Raw genomic sequence first — 20,127 nt, forward strand, 5'->3', positions numbered from 1 at the left:
GTGGCCATGTAACTCAGTCATCAAGCAACCTGAGTTCCAGTCTAGGACTTTCATTTAACAAATTAATGCATTATGGGAACTGTAGTCTTGTTGGTTTCAACTGAAGTAACCCAAGGTTTCCAAAAGGGGTGTTCCTTTCAAACAGTCAATCGTTCAATCCCCTTAAAACAGCAAACATCATACATGAATGCCATTTCCTCTTTTTCTCATGTGTCATGCCTTAGTTTGTCCAAACACCCTCCTCCCACAGGTAGTCTCTGGCACCTTTTCAGCACTGAAAACAATGTGCATGTTTACCCACTCCCACTTAGCCCCCAGCCCTCCATTCTTGCAGACCAGTGTCTCTGGAGTAATGGGCACTCATTGCCGGGTCCTCGTCTGAGATATTTAGTTTCAGAAGGCATGCTGCATGTGTGTGGGGAAGGGTGAGCCATTTTAAAACGCTTTGAGGGGCACAGTTCGCCCTTTCCCTCCTCGGTGTGGGTAGACCTGGGCAGGGCAGGCTGCTGTCTTCTATCGCTGCCTCTTGCTGCTTTATTAAAAAAAAACAATACATGCTCTCCCTTGTCTCTTTGAAGAGGCTGGGCTGCTGTGCCACCCTCCAGTCAGCGCCTTGCCCATCCCCCGCTCCTGTGGGTCCCCATTCCTTCATTTATTTCAGCGGGAAGGCGCTCTGTTTGAATTAGTTTGCAGGTTGTATTCAGCAGGAGAGGGGAACTGTGTTCAGCGGCTTCGTCGAGTCCCTCGGCTGCCAATGGAGAGAGGGGGTTCTGACACAGCCCCGCCCCACGCTGTGGCATCACAGGCCAGGCCCCTCCCCCTGGGGTAGCTCTGAGCTGGTGGCTGTCTGCAGGTCGGAGCTGGTGGCTGTGCAGACCGGGAGAACCTCCAGTCCCACCACCGCGGGAGAGGTCCGAGCCGCGCGGGGCAGCCTGGGGTCTGCGCCCATCCAGCAACTAGTAGCAAGTGCAGCACTTTCCTGCGCTCCTTTCCGGGCACCTGCGTTTGCTTTTCCTCGGGAGCTCCTTTCCTGGAGTGTCTGAAAGCTCACACCTGAGGAGCCAGAGAGACACGAAGGTACTAGCACTTTTAAGAAATGTTTTCAACCTTATAACTTCCGTTTCCATGTGATTTATTGTTATTATTCTTAGAACCGAACTAACCTAACCAATCTAGGAAAAAAATCACAGACCTGTTATTTAAAAGTTGAAACTAACTTCCTTCCTTCCCCCACTCTCCCTTCCTTCCCCCGCTCTCCCTTCTTCCTTCCCCTACTCCCCTTCCTCCTTCCCCTACTCTCTCTTCCTCCTTCCCTATTCTCCCGTCCTTCTCCGCTACTCTCCCTTCCTCCTCCCCCTACTCTCCTGTCCTCCCCCTACGCTCCCTTCCTCCCCCTACTCTCACTTTCTTCCACTACTCCTCTTTCCCTACCCTCACTTTCCCCTACTCTCCCTACTTATTTCCGCTACTCTCACTTCCTTCACCCTAATCTCCCTTCATTTCCATAGTCTCACTTCCTTCCCATACTATCTTTTCCTTCTCATACGCTCCCTTCCTTCACCTACTCCCCCTTCCTTCCCGCACATCCCCTTCACCCCTTCCCCTACCCTCCCTTCTTCTCTCCCCTACTCTCCCTTCCTCCACCCTAATCTCCCTTCCTTCCCATACTCTCTCTTCATTCACCCCTACTCTCCCTTTATTCATCTAGTCTCCCTTCTCCCTAATCTTCCTTCCCCTACTCTCCCTTTCTCTCCCCCACCCCCATTCCTCCGTTCATCCAGTGTTTTACTCCGTGTCCTGTTGGCACGTTGCTCGTTTGCACTGGTGAAACCATGTTTATGACTTGTCAATCCTCTCACCTTTCGGGGTATGCAAAGGGAATAAAACGTGTGTAGCCCCTGCCAAAAGCGCGCCTGAAATGTGCCGCCTATGGCTGGGAAGTTGTCTCTTCGTGTCCGCCTGCCATGCGCGCCTTTCTGAAACAATAACTGCTGATGGGCGGCTGCTGTGCGCTGTCCAGGGTGCTGAATGCAAGCCTCCGTGTCCGCCTGCCATGCGCGCCTTTCTGAAACAATAACTGCTGATGGCAGCGCTGCTGCTGTGCGCTGTCCAGGGTGCTGCGTGAAGCCTCTGTGGCCGCCTGCCGTGCACGCCTTTTCCGAAACAATACTGCTGATGGTCGGCTGCTGTGCGCTGTCCAGGGTGCTGAATGCAAGCCTCCGTGTCCGCCTGCCGTGCACGCCTTTCTGAAACAATAACTGCTGATGGCAGGCTGCTGCTGTGCACTGTCCGGGGTGCTGAATGCAAGCCTCCATGTCCACCTGCCGTGCACGCCTTTCTGAAACAATAACTGCTGATGGCAGGCTGCTGCTGTGCACGGTCCGGGGTGCTGAATGTAAGCTTCCATGTCCACCTGCCGCGCACGCCTTTCTGAAACAATAACTACTGATGGCAGGCGCCTGTGCGCTGTCCAAGGTGCTGCGTGAAGCCTCTGTGTCCGCCTGCCGTGCACGCCTTTCTGAAACAATAACTGCTGGTGGCAGGCGCCTGTGCGCTGTCCAGGGTGCTGCGTGACGCCTCTGTGTCCGCCTGCCGTGCACGCCTTTTCTGAAACAATACTGCTGATGGTCGGCTGCTGTGCACTGTCCAGGGTGCTGAATGCAAGCCTCCGTGTCCGCCTGCCGTGCACGCCTTTCTGAAACAATAACTGCTGATGGCAGGCTGCTGCTGTGCACTGTCCGGGATGCTGAATGCAAGCCTCCATGTCCACCTGCCGTGCACGCCTTTCTGAAACAATAACCGCTGATGGCAGGCTGCTGCTGTGCACTGTCCGGGATGCTGAATGTAAGTCTCCATGTCCACCGGCCGTGCACGCCTTTCTGAAACAATAACTACTGATGGCAGGCGCCTGTGCGCGGTCCGAGGTGCTGCGTGAAGCCTCTGTGTCCGCCTGCCGTGCACGCCTTTCTGAAACAATAACTGCTGATGGCAGGCTGCTGCTGTGCACTGTCTGGGGTGCTGAATGTAAGCCTCCATGCCCACCTGCCGTGCACGCCTTTCTGAAACAATAACTACCGATGGCAGGCGCCTGTGCGCTGTCCAGGGTGCTGCGTGAAGCCTCTGTGTCCGCCTGCCGTGCACGCCTTTCTGAAACAGTAACTATTGATGGCAGGCGCCTGTGCGCTGTCCAGGGTGCTGAGTGAAAGGTCGCAGTGGTAGGAGGCAGCTGCGTGCACGTGGCGTGTTTTCCAGGAGTAAACGGTGCCAGTAACATTTGTACACACGAATTCAATGTGTATGGTGAAAGGAAGCACAGGCATCACGCGCGTGTATTCAGTGATATAGTGAGCAGTGCACGTGTGGCGTGTGCATTTTAGGGGGAAGGGAAACAGGGAAGCAAACAAACCGTAAAACGGTATGCACATGTCTTTTGCAAACATATGCACATGGCCGCATACATCGTGTGTGCGTGCATGTGTGTGAATCCAAAAGAGGAGCAGCAACACGTGTGTACATGATGATATGCAAGGCCACCCGGGAGCTAACCGTAGACATGCACGTATACACTCGTGTACAGAGCACATGGCCATGTCGGGTGGAAAGTCGCACCGAACACGATTTACAGCAGGGCAGGGATCTGCAACCTGTGTCTAACCAGATGTTTTGGCCTTGACTCTCATGGAACCCTTGACTATTATGCTCCTGGGAGTTGCAGTCCTAAACATCTGGAGAATCTGAAACGTTGTAGACCTCTGATGTGCACTGTGATTGGCAATTGCAGGGCGTGGAGAGATGTCCATACAATCACCGGCATTAATGTGATAAAAGAAACACGAAGATGTGTGTTCACAATTGTTATATAATTAGGCTTTTGTACTGTGCCAAATCACCACGGCGGTTGTTTCAGAGCATGTAGGCTTGTCTGTGGAGCGTGCGGGATGCAGCCGGGGTACAATCCTTGGCTGCCTGCCAGTCCTGTTAGGTGGCCAATAGTCCCGCAAAAGGCAGGACAAGTCTATATCCTCTTAAGTGTTGTAATTATTGGGTTACGTTTCCAAGATTTGGAGAATTGTAAATGATTACACAATTTGATGCGCGAGGCATGATGGGTTTCACAGCGTGCTTTGGAAATCCAAGACGTTGGTGGCTTATTTGCCTGGGCATTGCCATACGTTAATACTGGGTCTGCCAAGCTTCAGCCAGGAGTTGCCTGGTCAAGAATAGACTGTATACAAAGGCAAATACTGTTGCTAACAGAAGGTAAGGACATGGCGTGGACAAGCTAGTATGGTACAATTGAAAAAACCTGGCACCTCGACATAAAAGAGGTTATCATTAAGAGCTTGCTCAATGCCATGCCATGCTATGCTTTACTTCACGGTGAGACAGTGTGCCTTACTTGGGAGTATGCTATCAAAGTATAGTAATGCAAAGGCGTCTATATTGAACATATTGCCTGCACCCCCTATGCAGGATGTCCTTCAGACGTCTGTCTTTCTGTATACACTGACAGTAGGGCATCATTCTGTCTGCAATGCTTTAATGATGTGAGTATGTCTTTGGCTTAAGGATGGTCAGGCAATAACACCAGGTTGTTATTGTGAGCCTGAGTGCGTTATAACCATGCACAAGGACAGTGGCAAGCAGCACGTCTGCTACTTGCTCCCTATGCCACACACGGCCAAGGTCTATAGGCAGGAAAGCTAGGAGGCACTCCGGACACCTGTACCTCCTCTAGGGGTAATTCGCTGCACCGGGCTTCCTGGGAGTTCTTGAGGCATGCTGGGAACTTGAGCAGCATAGTTATAGAGGTGTGCGAAGCAGGAAGCCTCTTGGGTTGAAGCTGAGCTCTTCTGGGAATTAATCTACCGAATCCAGCCTTGACTTCCTGCATCACCCTTTGCTGCAGTCACAATTTCCTGTTAATAGGGGGCAAAATTGGGATCTTAGGTCCAGATGTGTGTAGTGTTCGTGTACCAGCTTACATTTGCAGGCCTACTTTTGGTGTTATAGCCCTTTTGATAAACTGAATTCCGTTGCTGTGTATTATCTATTTGGTTGGGTGCTTTGTGGAGTGCTACCTGCCATGCCGCGGCTGCTTCCAAGTGCAAGACATTTGACGTTAATGTGAAACGACATACATACCCACACATGAGAAAATAGATCTTGACTTGGCACACTCTTAAGGTAAGAAATGTGTAACAAGCACTACTTGCCCCAAAAGAGTCATCAGGGCACCCCAGTGAGCTGGTATGACAAAAGCCGGCGTCACGCTTTGAAGCACTTCACCTGTCTATAAGCGCTATGTAAAAAATAAATAAATGTTGCCACCAGTAAGGTGTGGATGAAGAAATATATAAATATACAGTGTGAAAATGAGCAAAACTCCCTTTACAACCAACACATTGACATTTGGGTACAACATTTCAATTAGGAAAGGGGTATTGAAACACACACATGCATGCACACACCTGCTCCTCTGGAGGCTTCACTGGCAAGTTGGGAATGGAAAGCTCTTTGGAGAACACAGCACACAAATCAAGTGCATGAGGACTTCACCCCCGCTGTTCATCCCATTCGGGGGAAATTGCTCCTTCATTTTGTTAAGAAGTGCTGTCTCCTTACTACATGAAGTCACCTTTGGACCTTTTTGGGCAACTAGAGGCCTTTCTCATTATTTAAAAGACATAGTGGCTTCCATAAAGTGGGATTTTCTTCAAATGTGATTTGTGTTTCATATACTGCTATCTCACTGCCTTACATTTGCTTTCTAGTGCTTAGAGCCACTGCAGAATTTTGCAAAGTCTTGGAAAGTAAATATGTGCTGTAATAAAACAAAAAATCGCATGGTCAAGAAATCTGCCCAAACCAAAAGAGGTAAAGTGCAGCACGCGGACTATGCCCGAGCCCTGATAGGGACCCTGAGAGCAACAGATCCGCGTACACGCCCTATATGTGTACCCGCTTCCTGGGTGGCCCTGCGGATACTTTAAAGGAACAGAATGGAATGGGATACAATGCAGTGTAAGTGAATGTGATATTCCGGTTATATGTGATTTTACCAAGGGTAAAATCAGAGTGGTACATTTCACCGAAGTCAAACTACCAAAGAAAGACCTAATTGTTTTTTATTTTATTTGGGGGGGGGAGTTCACCCTAAGCCCTCCGTTTTTATATTCTTTTAAGCCCACCCCAACCCATCCACACACATTTTAACCCCTTCCCCCACCACCATCTATATATTGAATTCACATTTTCTGTATCTTTCTGTATTTTGGGTTTTGCTAAAATGTACCACTCTGATTTATTTTCAGCAAAATGAATGGGTACCGGTATTTTATGTTAGACATCTCTTATACTGCGCCAAATGCTATGTTGTGACAATAGAGACCTCATTACAACCCATGCAGAATGGGTTAACGGGTTCCGCTAATGGATGCGGACCCGTTAACACCATTCCGCACCATTACGAGGTCCCCTCGCAGGACCCGGTAAGGACGCCTGGCAAAACCAGGCGTCGTTACCGGGTCCCGCGAGGGGACCAGGGAGCTAACAATGGGCCAGTCGTAATCGGCCCGTTGTTAGCTCCCTCTCCCATTCCCATTAAGCCCTATGGGGGCTCAAATGGGGAATGGGGAAGGTCCGGGCCCGGTTTCCCTGAGGGAGGAATTACCGGGCCCTCCGAACTCGGAATGGCCCGGTAATTCCCCATTCAGGGAACCCGGTAAAGGAGCTCGGTTTGGCGGCAGCCATGGAGCTAATAGCTCCATGGCTGCCGCCAATCTTGTAACGAGGCCCTAGGTGTCTGTGGAGTGGTGTCCAGCTCCACTACCAGGGGTATTCTGACTTTAGTTTGCTAGCGGAAACGAGAATGAGCAAGGCGAAGAGATAAGGATGGGAAAGAGGTAAATCGATTTCACAAACAAAGGAACTTGCGGATGCAGCAGGGTTAGATTGCTTTGTGATTGCTTGGGTCCACGCCCATCCTGTTAGGTGGACCATGCTTCTGCAAAAGGGAGGTGGAGGATGCGTCCTAATGTGTTGTGATAATTGGGTTGTTTTTCCAAGACAGATGTGGAGACTTGTAAGCTAGTACACAATACAATGTTGGAGTCATGAGGGGCTTCTGAGGGTACTCTGAATATTCTGCTAGTTTGGTGGCTTATTTTCCATGGGTATCTTTATACGTTGTCCCCCAGGTCAAAGGGCAGAATGTTAATTCTAGGACTGCCAATCCTGATCCAAGTGTTGCATAATCCAGGATAGACGATGGTTAAAGATGAAAAAAATCCCAATCGGCAAAACTAACTCACTCTGCCTATTCGGACCAACTGGTCATCCCAAGATCCAAGAATACCAGAGCGGGCCGCTCGAGTTTCCCTGTCATTGTCACCAAGGGCTGATATGCTTTACCTTCAGCACTGAGAGCCAGGCAATCCTACTGAACCTTTCCGAAACACTGCAAGACACTGCTGTTCGCCCAGGGCTCTTCGACTGACTGATCGCCAAGCCTGCTGACTGTTTTCCTGTACCTGGTTTGACTAATCTGTAACGAGCGCCTTGATGCCTGGGGGTTTAGTGCGCATCCTAAATGCATCAATAAATGTTCTTGGTAACAGAAGCCACTGGGATGGGCTGGTCAAACTACTAGGGTCAAATTGGAAATACCAATACAATTCATACAGATATCCACGGTGAAACCAATATGCACTCAAAACATATACTTGCACAATGATTGCAGGAGGGATTAAAATGGACGCATACGAAGACATGCAGGGCATATTACAACAGCGTGCACACAAAATATTCCATGAATGAGAACTCCATGTGGAGAGGATCAACTTAAATGCATATAATACCAGGGTGTATTGTAGATTAACAAGACACACCTTGGTATTTAATTATATTGCGCGTATGTGCAACTATTCCAGGGTTAAACGTAGCACCGCATACATGCAGACATTATGAAATACAGATGGGGATCCTGGGTAAAAAGAATTTTGAGTGCACATGACATCACCATACAGCATCTGTGGGCCTTCAGAGCGAAACTAGGTGGGGGTGGGGGGTTGATAGAAACGTGCACGCTGGGTAAAACTACAAACTCACTGTACTTGCTATATAGAAAGTGTATGCTATGTTTGGTGTATCATCTGTTCTTAGCATGATTACAGATTGAATGCCTGGTTGAACAGTTGAGGAGGCGGAAATGGAAGCCACAAGTCTTTGTTTTTGGAGCAATTAAGGCAATCTGGGGGATATCAGTGTGCAGGTGTGTGCACTCATGTAATACCGGGAGAAAGTCTACAACAGTGTCACAGCATTGTAAACCTAGTGACGTGTTGGTGGAGTGGAGTGGTCCCCAAAATCTGAGTAAAAACCCTGAATTTGTATGCAATAATGCATGCATTGGAGTGTTCCATTCACTATCCCAGTTGATTTCATGTCACATTAGATCTTTACTGCACAGTAACTGTGATCTAGCACAGTTCAGTCAGGGAAGCGAGCACCAGACTCTCCAATGTTGGCATCAAAATTGTAAGGTGAGTACATGCCAGTGCTGTCATCTCCTTGAGCCCTAGTCTCTAGGATGAGTGGCTGATTCATTCTTCAGTAACTGGGATTTCAACGACGGGCTCGTACTCAGCAACCACCGAGTTCTGCTCCATTCTCTCTAGTGGCCACCACTTCTTTATTTCTGCCAGCTTGGTCTCCCATTGTAGAGGTGGGCAAACCATTCTCCGATTCCTATGGGCTTTCAAAAGAGATTGGTTTGCTGTCATGAATGATCTTACGTTTCATTGGAAACTGTAGCGTCCATTTTATCTGTGTTTGCATTAACTTCTGCTTGATGATTTGGTTGGATTCCCATCAGTGTTGCACCAGTTTTTATAATATGGAAAGTCTGGGAGTGTTGAAATTCTATGGTGCATCATTCTGCATTGAAGGGAGAAAGTTAGAATCATTCCTTTGTCCTTAGGATTCAGGGTCTGGGCTATTATGCGCTGACTAGTTGCCCCTACTGGAGGATGATGCATCAATGTACGATGACCTCTTTCCATAGTGAATCCTCACAACAATGTACCTGTGCCAATCTCTTGCAGCAATACATTTTCAATAACACGTGCTGTGTTATTTCTTTCTTCCCCTTCTGGCAGGCCCATGATACAGCATTTGTTCCTTTGGGAGTAGCTCTCACTGCCTTCGATTCTGTGTCCAAGCAGTTGTATGTGGTTTCGCACATCAGCCACTTCTTGCTTCAGAGGCTTCACTATACCATCTATGTCCTTAATACGTCTCTTTGATTGTTTCACTCTCTCAGAAAAGTGGTGGGTGTCCAGTGGTGGAGGTTTGGAATCACCACCACCAACTCTTATTGCAATGCGTTCGGGGTTTGCATCCTCGGGATGGGAAGCAACAGCCTCATTCGTAGTCCTTATAAAAGCCTGTGGCCAGTACTTATTTTGTAAAAGAATGAGTGTCAGGGCTCAAATATTTGCTAGCATACCCATGACACATCAGGCAACTTCCCTCTCACTGTTGTCACAACTCACGACTGCTCCCCTCACTGTCAACATGTATGGGATAAAAGATGCAACTCCCACTGGCTCATTGGGGTTGATGGATGTACTGACTATGGCAGATGTGTGATTTACAAATTCCAATCAACATAACATACAATTACATACTTGCTGTGCTTTGATAATAGACAAATGTTTAAGTGTGACGTTAATTTAATAGTTAACATTTTGTTCCGTTTTTCTAGATGCGTTTAGGTGACTGACAGTTAAAATAATAAAGTTAATAAACTCCAAATATTAATTGAACTGAGTCTGAGACAATAGGTTCTGGGGCCCAGAAATAAGTGCCAGGGCTGAGCGCTGGCAAACACCCCCACACATTAAGCACTCCTTGTAACCCCTAGGGGTGCCTATACCTGCCATCTTTGATTGCCCATTTGGGACTGAGCTCTGCCACTAGTCATTATGATTATGAGAGCAAATAGTCAGTGAGGTGTTTCAGGGAAATGAGAGATGTCAACACGTAGATGTGAAGAGCTCCTCAACGTATTTACCCCCTGTCTGTTTGGATTCTTAGCTAAGTGTCAACCCTGGAAAAGGGAGATTCAGGGTTGCTGACACTCATGTGTGCAACTGCTGAGGTGGATATCTCCCAAGTAAAGCGCTTGCCTGTGATGTGGCCAGCATGTACTTTCAACCCTATATTGGTGAATAATAACACCTGTTCTCACAGAGATTAAAAGGAGGAATCATGCAGTAAATGCTGTATAAGAACATACATTGTTATTGTGCAATTGAAAATTACATTCAAGGTTACTAGAGTGCCATTTGCTCGTATTTATGCCAAAAGCCCTGCAGCTGGGTGCTGCACAACCCGCCTCAGTGTAAATCCAGTCAAAGGTCCCAAAGGTCCCAAGCCAGCACTGAGCGAGTCGTTAGGGTGCCTGAAATTGGCACAAACCCAATGTCACCCTCCTCAGTGTCGGTACTCACACTCAAAGAGGGAACTGACGGTGCCTTGAGGCTCAAGTGTTTGGGTCTTGCCAGCCCCAGCCTCCAATTCTGTACCTCAAGGATTGCAGTGTCACCCACCAATGGGCTGCTCTGCCATTGGACTCCACACTCATAACTCCAACAGTTGCAAAAGAGTATGTCAATATTTTGAGATGTCCTAAAAGCTAGAATTGACTAGAACACTGGTTATTTCCGGCCTGTTTTACTGCAACTCTTAGCTCTTAGGCTTTTGTACATGTGCTGGTACAAGAAGGAATGAACCAGAAGACATGACTTCTCTGTCTATGGAATCTCCTCCCTTTCAACATCAGCTCCCCTGCCTTCCCCACGCTTCTACTTTTCAGGAAGCAACCCAAGACCCTTCTCCAGAATCAAGATGGCCACCTCTTCAAAAATAGAAATTAGCAATAGCTAGGGCAATACAAGTTTGTGTTTGAACATATTGCACCCCACAGCTTCCTACACACATGTTGTACAGCGTGACATACACACAGATGTACAGGAATCATCTTTGCTTAGTATACAAAACAGACTTGAAGTAGCTACTATATACTATAAAGACCCTCCGTTTTGTCCCACCACTTTTCACCCATAATGAAAGTTTACTGTAATAGAAATCTAATTTGGTTGATTTATTTAAGTGGTTTATTGACTGAATCAAGCTGATCTCGGATTTAAACAAACAAATACATGAAACTTTACACGGCACATCATATACACACAAAATCAAAGCATATGGCAAAATATTTTAAAAAGTGGTTTATTAACTGGTATTATTTGTTGATCATTAGTTCTTGCTGTGACATATGATATTTTTGTGTGCTTGGATTTCTGGCACCATATGATAACCCAGACAATTCAGAATTCACCCGGATGCCATTTGCATTGAATCAGAATTGAAATTTAAAAAAAAAAACACATTGAAGTCCTCGCTAACAAACCGTGTAAGTGTAAGTACCTACATTCTATGTTTGTAAAAACCCACATTGACTAAGGGAGCTTTAGTGCTACATAGGCAAGTGCCCTGCCTACAACCTCCAAACAGAGAAAAGAACCCATGCCTTAGGTCTAGCAATAGCAATTTCCCCAGTTTTCCCTTTAAAAGTAAGCCTTTGGAGCCCATAGAAATGTCTAAAGCCCTAAATTTGGTCTTCAAATTATGGATAGGTTCCTCATACATGAACAGTAGATAAGGGTACTCAGGTATGTATGGTGCGCAGCAGCGCAAAACAAGGTTATTGGAGGAGGGTAATTATGAGGGCCGTGTTAATTACACACAGTCTCTGAGTAGTTCTGATTGTTTTATGGTAGATATTTAAATTAGGCACATGATTTTGGATCAGAAAATATGTCAATAGTTGGAGTGCTCGTCTCCACCTGTTAATGACCTTAAAGGCCAACTCACCTCCAATTGCATAATCACAACTCACTAACAACTGCATATAAAAATTGCACACCTCATATAATAGGACTGCAACAATTAAGAATCCGCTCTTAAATTTAAATATACGAGTTTTAATCATACTATTATGTATTGCAACTTGTTTTGTCAGCATAAATCGAGAATCCCTTTCCAATAATCACTGCAGACTGCATAGAATATGCATATAATGTTTTTACACTAAATCATCATAAAACGGAGGAAACATAATTTGTGTTGTTCCTTTTAAACTTCCATCAACCTTAATGCCTTGCAATAAGAGTTTGAAAGCCTCTATTTTGATACAAAATATCCCTATTTATGCAGATATTTCAAGTGTTTTCTAGCTGTTGGTGTTCTCCGGGAGAGTGGAGAAATGTGCAATGGAAAGGTCACGTCAGAGGTCACATCAGTCACACTTAGCATCTGTGTCTAAGGTGCCAGTGAATCTCTGACCAGTGGATGCTCTTACTAGTAGAGCAGTGACCCCTTGAAAGAGCACCATAAAAGCAGTCCAGTCTGATGTAACCCCAAATAAGTACAGGGTTATCATCAGGGACGGGTGGGGGGTGGCTCTTTTATTAACCAAGGCCTCGCGTTGTAAACGGGGCCTTGTGGACAGAGTGAAGTGAGCATTCACCTTTTCTTTTGTTTTTGGAGGGCTGGCATCAGGGCAGGCCTTAGCATCGGTCAAAGGCATTGAGTCTGAAAGGGTGCCTTGACCTGTTCATACTTTCTGTCCACTGCCTGACATGCATTTGTTAATTTCTTTCAACGCTAGCCAGCCCATATGTGCGGCCTTCCTGCCAGGCCATACTCATCCAGTGAACATCAGACTGGGGAACACCATTCAATGAAGTGAGGCTGTAAGGGGGATCCGCTGTCTGAGGCCGTGTAACCTGGGAACAGACTTTCCATGAGTTGTCTCCTCTTTTCAAAAAGTAGCAATTCATCATCTGCAGTGAAATCCGGAAGCATGTTTTGTTTTATTCAGTTTATCACCTTCTCATGTCTTAACACACAAGATGTCTCTTTCTTTGCATTTGACATTCCAGTTTGTAAAATAATGCAGATGCGTGTCTAATGTGCGAATGGGCCTTTAATCACCTTAACCCAAACAGGCCCACCACATAAGAAGTGAGTACACAGTTGTACATAAAGGAATGATTTCTCTTTGTTAGTGATGCTATCTCGTTCCCCGGGTCACTGTTCCATTTAATCTTTCCAATCTACAAAAACTCACACTTCATCACACAATTGAATTTCCTGAATGGCTCTGGGCACTGGCTTGCCCCGTGTTTTACTACTGACCAAAATAAGTAACACAACTGCTTCTGTCACACTTTCAGGCATCAGGAGATGACATCTACTATCTACAATACTTATCAGATCATAAAAACTCATGGCTATTTTGTACAGCTGTACTGGCTGCCAGGGTTGAAGTTACTTATTCTCCTGCCTTCTGAAAACCTGGCAAGGTTAGTTCAAAAATCAAAGTATGTTTTGCAAAAGGGGTCCCAACTTCTGTATTCCTGATTCATGCATGAGATTCATGAATTACCCATATATTTGTACTATTGCATATGGTGGGTTTAACATTGTATCCTTCTGCATGCATGCAAGCTAATGTGTATCAATTTCTAGACCAACAGGAACACTAAAGTAACATATCTCACCCATAGTTAGCTACACTTTGATACCTATGAAATTGCAACATGGCACCCAGCTCGCTGCCACCCACAGTTAGTCATACGGTGCACCCAACATGAACTCCTCATAATCATGAGGACCTTTCCTGATCACCCCAACATTTCCCCCTTTAGTTAATACTTTAACTAACAAATCATAATCATCTTCTTGGGGAACAACCCCACGACCATCTCCCACACTGGTCCCAATAGGGGCATACTCCTCCACCGAACAAACCCAACACATCCCCCCACAATTCCTTTAATCTACTTGCTGCTCCGCACAAGCATGCCAATTGGTGAGGGCACACACCACCTTTAGTTTGAGTACCCATATGGGATGAAATGGTGGTGGACCTAGCCCCAGACAGGGTTACGGTCATCATGGCAGAAACTGTTGGTACCTGGGCAGAGTAACAACATAGGAGCAATTGACAAGAACAAAAATAAATGAGAAAAAAGAAAAAATAGGCAGCATGAGCTTTGCAGCGAGGCTCAACCAAGAAGGAACCCACGAGAAAAGAATCTCGATTCATGGGTCATTGTTGATCCCAGCCTCTGTTTTCATGATCACTTTCAGTTTATGCAGGTCAGCAATAGTTCTGGGAAATGTCCCATTTGCAGTATCATTGGGAGACCCAAACGTATAACTGGAATTCCCTATCTTCCGGGATACCCCACCTTCCATTGCCTTTAGGAGGTGGACTATGTACCAATTTTGCAGAGTCATAAGCCTGAATGCCCTTAATTCTTTCCTAACAGCACTGAACGCTGACTCAGACACGTTCATAAAGAGTAGGAGTTCATGCCTGGTCACCTGAGCCAATTGGCATTGGCCACTGCTCGGGCACCAGGTGACAGGAGTGCCATAAAGAAAACCAGTACCAATATCGATCAGGAATGTCTGCTAAAGCCTGTGATGATGCTGCTGAAAGGTAGTTGGATCGTCTCCTGCATTGCAATTGTTAGTGATTTTCACTGTCAAACATAGTATTTAATTTATCCATATAAATTGGTGAAAGGGATGCAAGGGGAACAGGGAAACAAGGGGGCATGAATGTAACTTTCGGTATTGAATGGGCCAAAATCAGGTGCTCTTCAGGGATAACGAGAACAGGCACATGCAGGGTAGAGAAACTGCACACACCTCGCCAGGCTGGAGGCAACTGCCTGTATGCATTCTGTCCACAGGTTCAAAAATTATCAGGAAGATCAGCCGTACCTCCAGCCAGATCAGTGATGCGAAGCATGTGAATGCAGTTCCCATTTGTGCCAACAGGCACTGTGCCATCACCCTTAAAACATAAGGAAAAATGGGTACATGTTTGCATCTTAAAAGGCTTTTTGTCATGATCCCTGCTTCCAAGGGGTCAGGACTTGCCCCACGACCTTGGAAGCAGGCCCATAACTCTGATCCCAGGAACCAGCCAGTCCCTATTGGGACCTTTTGGACCTTGTCCTGGCGCCGGGCTCATATTAGATAAGAGTGCTTGGTGGACCTACCTGTAGCAGACCATGCTGCTTACTTACCAGCTAGCTGGTCTCCTGATCCTTCTCTGCCTGGGACTACTTTTTCTGTCTGGGTGGAGCAGGAGTCTCTCCCTGGAAGCAGAACACAGGAACTCTTCTAGAAATCTGGAACTCTTTTTCTTACCTGGGTGAGGCCATGGAAGAAGACGCCTAAGCACTACAGAAGGCTATTTAAACCACACCCGATTGGTTTCACGTGCTTCGCGTTATTCTGCATCTGCAGCAGGACGCTCACCGTGTCAGCTCCAGGAAACCTCCAGCTCCAGATCCTGTTAACACGGAATCACCTGCTGGGATCCAACCTTCAGTCTTCTTCAGTCTTCAGCAGCTCCTGCAAAACAAAGGCACAGGTTAGGCTAAAGCAAAGGCAGCGCATCTACTTACCTAATCCAACGGCAGCATCCAAGGCGCCTTTTTCCGCCTTTCTCTTCCGGCATCCGACATCTGCAAAGAGAAAGAACATTGGTCAGTAATATTTAACTACAAAGTCTGCTTACCTGTGTTACGCCCGTTCCAACTCAGCTCGCGCTGCATTCCGGCACCTGCAAGACAAGATACATCGGTTAGTAACGCTTAGTTACAAGACTGCTTACCTGTGTTACGTTCGCTTCCAATCTGTTTGCGCTGCACCTCGGCACCTGCAAAGACAAAAGAGACATTACGGTGCATTCTACAGCGCTAGTGCAGTCTTTCTACTTACGTGCCATTAGAAGGATAATCTTCACCGCCACAGCATCTGAAAAGGAAAAGACATAGACTTTAAAGACTTAATACTTTTGAAAGAGAAGAGAACAATCTAAAAGGAACAGGTACAGGTACTCAGTAATAACAGGGATCTAACCCTGTTATTACTGAGTACCTGATTTGCAGCAAGGGATCTAACCCTGTTATTACTAAGTACCTGATTTGCAGCAGAAGGGATCTAACCCTGTGAATTTTTGTCCATTTTGGGATTTGACCCAGCTACTTATTTTTTACAACAGGTTCAATTGACCAGGACCGGGAGTGCGCGCCTCACCCACCTTCTTTTTTGTACTGAAAGGAACTTAAATACTTACAAGGCACGCTTGTGCACTAACGGCGTCTTCACTCTCAGCTAACCCTCTGCTATCAAGAGGCAGAGCTCGCATCCAGTGAAGCAACTGGACCCAGCGCCCCTGCACAAGACGCAGGTTGGAGAGCCCGGCATTTACCTATCTAAGACACCTCACTCTTCACCTTAAACTTTCGGTGAGAAGGTGGCCATGTCCGGGAGCAAAACAAACCCTGCGCCTAACACTGAAGACAGTATCCCCACCAGATCAAGGCCTGCGCCTCCGAGGGAACCAGGTGAGCGTTACAGAACGCGAAGCCTTACCACATAATTCCCGCCCAGGCGCAATGGAAACCTCAGACACAGACCAATTGGCCCATTTACTCGGGGAGTTGAGGGCGGAAGTACACGCCGCACGTCAGGAAACAAATGCCCTAAGGAGGGAGTTAGTGGTCTCCAAGGAGCGAACAGACGATTTGGCTAGGCAATTGCTGCAAGCCCAAGCTGGACAAACTCCTCTACCCACCCCTAGTGGGGGCCACGCTCCTACAGCTTCCTCAAATCCGGTGCAAATCAATCTACCAGGAAATATACCTTTGGCTCCGCCCGAACGCTTTTCAGGTGATCCGAAAAGGTTTGCTGTGTTCATCAATCAATGTCGCTTGCACTTTTTATGCAGACCCGCCGCTTTTCCAACGGACCAGGCTAAAGTGGCCTTCGTGCTCTCTTATCTCAGTGGCAGTGCCGCAGATTGGTCTGTTCCTTTAGTGTCTCAAGATGACCCCATTCTCCATAACTTCCAGGACTTCCAAGCCAATATGGAGAAACTGTTCGCAAGGCACTATCAGGGACAGGCCTTGGACAATGAACTTCTTTCACTACGACAGGGCAATCAAGATCTTCTGACTTATATTGCATCATTTAACAGACTAGTGGTGGAAACCGGATGGCCGAAGGATAAGAGGATCACACTGTTTTACAGAGGTCTGCGTGGGGAATTAAAAGACGTTCTGGCTCAAGTGGTAAATCCTCCACAAGACTGTTCCGAATATATCGATCTGGTAGTGCAATTGGATCATCGACTACAGGATCGGAAAGCCGATCGATCCAGATTTGAAACCCGACTTTTTCCAAGGCCACAAAGTTCCACGAAAGGAACTGATTCTGTGGAACCCATGCAAATAGGGGTTGTTAAAGGACCTTTAACCCAAAAGGAGAGGGAAAGGAGGAGACAACTGCAATTATGCCTCTATTGCGGAAACTCAGGGCACTTTCTTCGAGATTGTCCAGTGAAGCCCAAGAAGAAGATAGTAGGGGCGTCTGATAAAGGTACCGAGAATTCTGAGCCGGGAAACGACCTCGCCCGGCAAGTGTAGAGGTCCGCTTGCCGAGCGTTAAAACCAGTTCTTTGACCTCGCATTTCATCATGCCCATGGTCCTCGTGAGTCCAGAGCAACCTAATCGTATGCATGCCATTAAAGCATACATTGATAGTGGCGCAATCGGGAATTACTTGGACTGTGAACTGGCCGCCAGGATGAATCTATCTCTTTGTCCAAAGACGGTGAAAGACGTCATCACCACCGTGGATGGGACGGAAATAGCTTCCGGACCCGTAACTCACACCACCATGGAAGTAACGTTAGTAAGCCAAGATGGGCATCAAGAGAAGATCGTGTTTGATGTGATCAAGGCCCGCAAGTCATCTTGGGAGTTCCTTGGTTGGAGAAACACAATCCTCAAATTGATTGGCGAGCAAAGACAATCCGGTTTCCAGAATGCGCTTCTACCTGTTACCCTCAGCCTGTTACCCTCAGCCCTCCACCAAACTAGCTGCAACTGTTTCTGAGAGTCCACAACTGCCTCCTGAATACCAGTAATTCCAAGATGTCTTTCGGAAAGACCAAGCTAATTCTTTGCCTCCCCACAGATCATACGACTGTCAGATAGACCTGATTCCCGGATCCACTCCTCCGTGCAGTTGGATTTATGCCCTCACTGAACCTGAAAATCTCCACCTAAGGCAATATTTGGACCACTACCTGGCTAATGGATTCATCCGTCCTTCGAAGTCCCCGGCCTCCTCAGCTCTGTTCTTCGTGCCAAAAAAGGAGGGAGACTTAAGAACGTGTATAGACTACCGTGCCCTGAACCAGATTACAATTAAGAACAGGTATCCATTGCCATTGATCCCAGAACTACTTGACCAAGTCAAAAACGCCTGTATATACACTAAGTTGGACCTCAGAGGAGCCTACCATTTGGTGCGAATAAAGGAGGGCGATGAATGGAAGACGGCCTTTCGTACCAAGTATGGACTGTTCGAGTATCAAGTGATGCCCTTCGGGTTGTGTAACGCACCGGCCGCGTTCCAGTTCTTTATGAATGACGTGCTCCGTGAACTCATTGATGTGTGTGTAGTTGTTTATATTGACGATATTCTGGTTTATTCGTCCTCTGAGGCAGAACACCGAAAACACGTCACCGCGGTACTGGAGAGGCTCCGAAAACACAAACTTTTTGCAAAATTAGAGAAGTGCGTCTTTCATGTCACTGAGGTCGAATTTTTGGGATTTATTTTGTCGCCTGACGGAGTTCACATGGACTCGAGGAAAGTAGACGCAATCATCAAGTGGCCCTCACCAACGTCTGTAAAAGGGGTTCAAAGTATGTTGGGCTTCGCCAACTTCTATCGTAGGTTTATTCCAGACTTCTCTCGGGTAGTCCAACCCATTACAGCTTTCCTCAGAAAAAACAAACGTTTTGAATGGTCTACCGAGGCAGAACAAGCCTTTGAGGAGCTAAAGACTAAATTTACCTCAGCCCCGATTTTAAAACATCCCCGCCCGGAACTACCTTACATCGTCGAGACCGATGCCTCCAGCCTCGCTATGGGAGCAGTGCTTTCACAAAGAGATCCAGAAACCAACCAGTTACACCCTGTGGCGTTTTGGTCTCGCAAATTCTCGGCCCCAGAAATCAACTACACCATTACTGATAAGGAACTTTTGGCTATTAAGTCCGCCTTTAAGGCCTGGCGGCATTATCTCCTAGGAGCCCGACACACTGTCACCGTCATTACTGACCATCATAACCTAAAGTATCTTAAATCAGCCAAAGCCCAATCCTCCAGACAACTTCGCTGGGCATTATTTTTTGCCGAATTTGATTTTATAATCACCTACCAACCAGGCAATAAGAATGGTAAAGCGGATGCCCTCTCTCGAATTGGAGTAGATGAACACATAGTTAACCCTGAGCCCGTACCTATTATTCCTTAACAAAGAATCCTGGGTCTGATCAGCATGCAATCCATGGAAGAAATTGAAGCCCAGGTTAAACAACTTGTAACTCCAGCAGACATACAAAAATGGCATCTTCAGGGGGAAGACTTCACAGTAAAGAACGACTTATTGTACTTCAAGGAACGACTTTATCTACCCTGTACTAGCTTACAAAATCAAGTCATCTCTTGTTATCATGACTCCTTAATGGAAGGACACCCGGGTATGGCCAAGGCCTCGGAAAAGGTCAAGCGTCACTTCTGGTGGCCATCTTGGAGAAAGGACATCAGAAACTTTGTCATGTCCTGTGGAGTGTGCGCCCAAAACAAGAGTCCTAAGGAGAAACCAGCAGGCCTCTTACAACCAATTGACATCCCACCTTGTCCCTGGCATACCCTCTCCATGGACTTTATCACCGACTTACCTCCCTGTTCCGGATATAATACAATCCTGGTAATCGTAGACTTATTCTCAAAAATGGCACATTTCATCCCACTAAAGGGTTTACCGTCAGCAGCAATCCTGACTCGAGAATTTCTTGAAAACATTGTTCGGTTGCACGGCTTTCCTTCAATTTTAATCTCGGACAGAGGAAGTCAATTCATCTCCCACTTCTGGCGGAGTTGCTGTCGGTTGG

General features: G+C 46.9%; 1 protein-coding gene across 1 annotated transcript in view; it reads left to right on the plus strand.

Moving 5' to 3' along the window:
• The first annotated feature begins 797 nt into the window (after positions 1–797).
• RAB3B (RAB3B, member RAS oncogene family) overlaps positions 798–20,127 on the plus strand; it is a 966,803-nt gene continuing 947,473 nt past the window's right edge. The window contains exon 1 of the mRNA XM_069642203.1: positions 798–1,077. The gene's annotated coding sequence lies outside the window, so the exon portion shown is untranslated. The remainder of the gene's footprint in view (positions 1,078–20,127) is intronic.

This window comes from Ambystoma mexicanum, chromosome 1q (assembly GCF_040938575.1).
Source record: "Ambystoma mexicanum isolate Mex_15411 chromosome 1q, UKY_AmexF1_1, whole genome shotgun sequence".
NCBI lineage: Eukaryota > Metazoa > Chordata > Amphibia > Caudata > Ambystomatidae > Ambystoma > Ambystoma mexicanum.